Genomic DNA, 6,951 nt, shown 5'->3' with positions numbered 1-6,951 from the left:
TTTCATGGAAAATTGTTCTGTTCCCGTGGCAACACAGGGAGACAAATCTAGAATTTGTAACAAAGCTAGAGGATTGCACAAAGTCACCCGAGAGGCGGATTGGGGAATAAGTACAAATATGCGTACAAATATATTGACGTTTATAAAATAATCAAAGATATAACTGGTGTTCGACCACTTTAATATGTTTGCTCCCCTTGCAACGCATGGGCAGTTACCTAGTATATATATATATATATATATATATATATATATATATATATATATATATATATATGCAAAATTGTGTCTACAATATCTTGCTACAGAAATAGCTATCTGAGCCATAAGCTAGTGCGCCGTGATTCGTGTGGGGCGGAGCTGGCGAAAGTGGCGAAAGGGATTTTGGTTAGTTTCTGCGGTCTCTTCGTCAGAGAAAGTTTGAAGTGGTGGGGACAGTGTCAGGTGGTCCTACTGACTTGTGCAGGTCGGCCTAGGGTTTGGGAATGCACGTGAACGACACACTCAGCACGGTGGAACCTCTAGCTCAAACGGGATATGCCTCCAGTGGTTCCAGCCGAGCGCGCCAGGAGCAGCTCCCGTGACAAGTCATGTGCTGTGGGCTCAAAACAGTGTCCAGCCGTGCCGTGTGTTTCATGTGCGCCTAAAAAATACTCTGTGTTTCGTGTGGATGGTACTGTCCGCCCACTATACTAGTTTGTGTTTTTGCTCGTCTAAGATGGATCAGTACATGTTGACATACCAGTGGTGTTGGTTAGCCGTGTACGCGACAGTAGGTTGTGTCCGTGGTTCTACGCCTAAGCAGATGCATATGTCTTGTGTCGTGGCGAGCATAAAGCATATTCAGTAAAACATCGCCACACAGTTCTTGCTCGGTGAAATAATCTGGTTATGTCATAAGGAGTGCATGCTCACGACCAAGTGGTTGTCTCCCATTTCAGTGGCAGAATCTCTCAGCGGCTCGTTCTGAAGGTGGGAGTGCTCGTTCGGTGGTCTCGGAAATGCACGACACGGCACAGGGAGCACCTTAAAGAACCGTCAAAATTACAATTGGAACGGGGGTTTTATTTGCAGGAACCAGTGGCCCGTGTAATCGGAAATGTACGACACGGGGGCCACCTTGAAGAACCGTCAAAATTAAGATTGGAACCGGGGTATTCTTTGCGACGAACCGATGCCCCGCATACTAGAAAATGTACGACATGACATAGGGGCCACCTTGAAGAACCGTCGAAATCCAATTTGGAACCGGGATTTTCTTTGCGAGGAACCGACGCCCTGCCTTCTTGGAAATGTATGACACGGCATGGGGGCCACCTTTAAGAACCGTTGAAATTAAAATTGGAACCGGAAATTCCTTTGCGGAGAACCGACACCCTGCCTACTCGGAAATGTACGAAATGGCATGGGGCCACCTTGAAGAACCATCAAGAACCTTAGCTCGACATAACGGCGGAATCGAGGCGATCCGAATGATGAACAACCTGTATAACGGCGGAACTGAGGGGATCCGAATGATGATGAACCGATCTAACGGCGGAACCGAGGCGATCGGAATGATGAACAACCGATGTAATGGCGGAACCGAGGGGATCCGAATGATGATGAACCGATCTAATGGCGGAACCGAGGCGATCTGAATGATGAACAACCGATGTAACGGCGGAACCGAGGGGATCCGAATGATGAAGAACCAATGTAACAGCGGAACCGAGGGGGATCCGAATGATGAAGAACCGGTGTAACGGCGGAACCGAGGGGATCCGAATGATGAAGAACCGATATAACGGCGGAACCGAGGGGATCTGGATGACGAAGATCCGATATAATGGCAGAACCGAGAGGCGGACCGGAAGACCAATAAAAGGGTCGGTCGCTTGATCGTCATCGCGGAACCGGAGGATAAAAATGTGAAGCCCCATTCAATGAGACGATGGAACCAACACGTCATGAAATGAGGGTTGTGCAGAAAAAAATCTAGGGCTTTTTAACACATGCTATTATTAATCCTCCCAGGCCATGAATTTGTCTTTTTTGTAGTTCACATTTTAAGGTGTTTCATCCTAAAAATTTATGTGCATACACATAACATCCTTGTTTATTTGCACAATAAACTTCCGATTTTTTAAACCGGAAGTTTTAATTTTAGTATTATTTGCACAATAAACATCCTTGTTTTTGGGCACTTCATTTGTAGGTTGGCATTTAGTATAATAGAAAAAATAGACGCAACATTTATATGGCTTTACGTTTAGTGTGGGTTAGAGGAATGGATGCTCGTGCCTCTTCTTGTTGGACACACGTGCAGCCGGTGGAGCCCATGTGAACACCGTGGGGTATGCAGGGTGCACTGTAAGGTACAGTTGGTGTCACGTACATGGCATGATACAGTGCAAGTCATGTAGAGAAAAACATGAATAGGTTCTACACCCGGTGTCTTCAGGTCCAGTCGAACGGGGCATCTGGATCCGTCGACTAGCTCGACCGAACCTCTACATACACTCATGGCAGTAGGATGTCAGTTGAACCACATGAATAGGTTCATCACGTGGGTGCAAAACGGCCCCGTAACGTGTCCAGTTGAACGTACAACCTGCACTATTCTTTTTCAGGTCGTGGAACCGCTGCTAGACAAGCTCGTGATAAGATTCAAACGAACGCGTGGACCAGGGCCACCCCGACGCAGCTTTTGACAGCACTATCGCAGAAAGCTGTCAGTACGTGGACTGCCATGCGCCTCCAATAATTCGTCAAATGGGTTGGATAAGGTACTGCAACAAGCAAGCAGTTCGACTGTTACTGGAGCAAGCTATGATAGAAAATCTTTTTCATATATATATATATAGGGTCCCGCTATTCGTCATCCCTGATGAGAAATAGTTATTCGTCACCCTAACCTGCCTATGTACCCAGCGTAACAGTCTGCATTCACGGCAAAGAATAGAAGATTAGTGAGGTAAAGTTACGGTCTTTACAATGGTCTTGCGCCACGATGAGAGAAGGGATGTGAGGTAAGATTTGGTTGCATGTAAAGTAATATTACCTCTTAGAGAATCCATTCTCACATGCAAAGAGAAACACCGTAGGAAACAAAGTTTGCGCCATAAAATTACTGCAGGGTCGTCGCTCGGCCGGCCGATCCGACGTGAGGAAGCGCCTCTATGGTAGATCCCAGTCCGGCCAGGGTGTGGACTTCCATGGAAGATCCTGTTAGGCGCAAATAGACGCGGCGGCGGCCTGAGAGCTCACTCCGTCGAGGTGCAGGCGCCTCTCCCTCTGCAGTATCCTGCGCCACGTATGGACGAGCAGCCATGATTCTTCTTTAAACTGATTTAGGTCACGGTTGATGCATGCATCCTAATTCTTTTAGTCTTTTCCCTCCCTATTTATACCGCAGTTGTTCAAGAGGAACCATGGATTTGATGCATCAAAAAGCTCATTTTGGAAGAAAAAAAATTGGAAGTATCATTTCTGGAATTGCATCCTCAGTTAGAGCATCTCCAGCCGTTCGACCCCCCATGGCGCCGAAAAAGAGCGGCCTGGGGCGAGCCGGTGCTAGTTCGGCACATGGGGTTCGGTTCGCTTCCAGTCACACGCCCACGGTCACCGCGGGTTCGGCGAAGTTCGTCTTGGTTTTGTACAAACTCGGCGACTTTTGCATGAACTCGGCCATTTTTCGTCGAAATTTGTATAAAAACTTAAAACATGCATGAACTAACTTAAAAACGAACTAAAACGCCTAGCCATTGCCGCCACCATCGCCGCCGCCGCCGCCGTCTACATGCCGAGAAGCTTATAGAAGCGGGTGTAGTCGCCGCCGCCGTCGTCGTCGTCGTCGTCGCTCGCCTCGCCCGCGGCGTCCCTGCTGCACCCCTCGCCCGGGTCGCCGACAGCGCATGACGGCCCGGCCTCGACCTCGTCGTCGCTGTCTATGACGATAACGCCACCCTCCTCGGCGCGGCGACGCTCCTCGGCGCGGCGACGGGCCTCGGCACGGCTGCGCGCCTGGGTCTCCAGGTATGCCCGACGCTGGCGGCGCACCTGCTCACGGACGTAGTCCTCCCTCGCCCATTTGAGGGCGGACTCGTCGTCGGGGGCTTCACGGGGGGCGTGTCCGGCTCGAGCTTCGGTCGGACAAGGCGAAGGGAGCGCCTCGTCGATGCCATCGCAGGCGACGGCTCGTTGATGACGAGGGCGCCGCTCCGCGCGCGACGCCCGAGCGGTGTCTCCTCCAGCTCCGGCTTGACGGGGTGGATGGCCGGCGAGCCGGAGCCCGACGAGGAGGACGACCCCGGCTCCAGAACTACCGCGGCGGCGAGAGAAGGAGGGGCGCGCCGGGTACTCCAGCCGCGGCACATTGCCGGTCTCGATGTGGTCAAGGACGGCGTCTAGTGTGCAGCCGGGGACGCCCCACCACTCGCGCCGTCTTTCGGAGTTGAGGCGGCCGCGGGGGATGACGACATTGACGGAGGCGATCTGCTCCTCGCGGCGGTGCTCGAAGTACAGCGGCCACAGCGTTTCGCTGTCTGGCGCGTACCTCGGCTCATTCCGCTGCTCCTCCATCAGCGAGGAGCGGATGCGGGCGATCTTCGCCCGCTGTGCGGCTCCTTCGGGGATGGGCAGCACCGGGCCGCCGTCGGCGCTCAGCCTCCACGCCCCCGGCACGCGCATGTCGGGGGCGCCGATTACTTGGCCTCGTACATAAGGCGCGCCTCCGGCACCTGGAGGTGTCGACGGCCGAAGCTGTTCGCCGCTGCGCCGTCGCCTGGGTATCTCTCGGCCATTTCGCTCGTCGGCGGTGGAAGGCAGCGGGGACAAAGCTCGTCGGCGGGAAGAAGGCTTTCGCGGGAGGGAGAGGGGGAGGGTGTGGCGCTCACCGGCGGGGAGGCACGCCTTTTATAGCTGAAGCGGGGGGTGGCGGTGGGCGGCATGCGGGCGGACATGTGGCGCATGCGAGCGGACGCGAGTTGGCGACGTCTTCACTGCGCCGCCCGTGAGGCATCAATGGAGGCTGACCGACGCGGCAGCGCGGCAGCCTCCACATTAATTCCCGCGGGAACTGAGGCGATGAGGTCGACGAAGCAGCCGTCTCGCTGACTTGGCAGGCCCGCGGCTGCTTCGCGCTAAAACGCTCGCTCCGGCGCCCCCAAGCGCCACCCGGTGCGTCTGGTTTGGCCTGGGTCCGCCGGCGCTGATTTCGACCCAAACCGACGAAAAACGGGCTCCTCGGACGTGACTGGGCCGTGTTTTCGGCGCCGGCGGAAAAAATTCGCTTGGGAGGGGCGCAGCTGCATATGCTCTTATCCCATAAATGTTCTATCTTCTATCTGAATGTTGACCGAAATTTCCAGCCGTAGGAATGTCACCAAAACTGTGTTTATGACAAACACTGTAAGTACTTTCTCAGCTTCAGTATCGAACGCATGTAACTGAATTTTGTTATATAGACAGCACATTTGGTTTCTTTGCACCTTATAATGCCAGTGCTAGTCTTTGTGAATCAATCCATATACTTTCGTCTAGCTCTAGCAAACTACATATGTAAATCATAATTATTTTATACTGATCAGTCCATCAAGTCTTGGTTCTGAAATGCTGTTTGATCATACAAAGGCAAATTATGTAATGGAAGTAATGAATATTTAATTATTTACAACAATACACTCAGTTAATCACCTAGTATGACCAACCTGTATAGCAAAATCTCTAAGGATGGGTTACATGAGGCAACAACAAAGAGAAGGGTCAGTCCTCTGAGAGATCTTCATATTTCTATGCTGGCTATTGGTTCCCATCATGTCATCTTTTGCTTATGCATCATGTACTTCAGCAACCAAACATCTAATGTTCACTTAGAATATTTTATACTGAGTAGGATCAATAATTACAATAATTACAATAATAAAGCGATCACACTTGCCTTCTTGGAAGATCCAATGAAGTAACAAGGCAAATCTCACCAACTGATGTTTCTTAAGAATCATGCCCTGGTACTGTTGCAATGTTGCTAGTAGCTTACGGTGACTGAGAACAGGTGGCATCACACATGATGATCAAGTCTAGGTTTTGATTGAAGAAGTGAGCGCCCATTCTCTTGAGTTTTGGTTTTGTCTGTACTGTACCATAACATTTTCAGTAGCACCATGCATACGAGTTTTACACTCAAATAACGACATTAGATATGCTTAGCAAAACAAATCCTTCCTGGTCAATTCATCATATGCCAGAGAAAATAGTTGGCCTTTAATTAGATTACAAGAAAAATGTAGATGCTTATTGATCCAAAAACGATGTCTTGTAAAAACCGAATTACACAAGCACATGACGTGTGAAACGTGGTCTGGATGATTTTTTTTTTGAAACGAGGCAAAAGATTTGCCATTTAATTGATTAAGAAGAAGGTTTCAGACAAAGCCGCAAGCGGCAAAAGGTAAAAGACTACTCTCGCGACACCTTGCATGGCACCTGCCAAAGCCCAAAGCGACACCTCTTGCTTGATCTTGTTAATGATTACCACCGGAGGGACTGCATCGTTGCGAAAGACTCTCGCGTTGCGCTCGGACCAAATCTCCCATGAGATGAGCATCATCAATGAGGCAAGGGCTTTGGGCGAGCCGAGACGAATCTGAAGGTTATCGTTCCACCATCCTTTGAACGAAGCGCTCGCCGACCAAGAAGAAGTAGAGATGTGGTGCATTCCGAGCCACTGGAGAATGTCGTTCCAGATGCGCAAAGAGAAGCGGCATTGGAAGAGAAGGTGGGCCGCGGACTCCTGCGCTTGCTTGCAGAGAGGACACAAGCCGCAGTTGGGCCACCCACGACGGATCAAGCGGTCTGATGTCCAGACCCTATTTTGAAGAACCAGCCAAGCAAAGAATTTGCACCTCGGCGGAGCCCACACACTCCACACTGACTGGACAAGATCAGAGGAGGTGAGGCCTTCAAATTGCG

This window comes from Triticum aestivum, chromosome 7B (assembly GCF_018294505.1).
Source record: "Triticum aestivum cultivar Chinese Spring chromosome 7B, IWGSC CS RefSeq v2.1, whole genome shotgun sequence".
Classification (NCBI taxonomy): Eukaryota; Viridiplantae; Streptophyta; class Magnoliopsida; order Poales; family Poaceae; genus Triticum; species Triticum aestivum.
The sequence above is the reverse complement of the archived record's forward strand: the minus strand, read 5'-3'. Positions refer to the sequence as shown.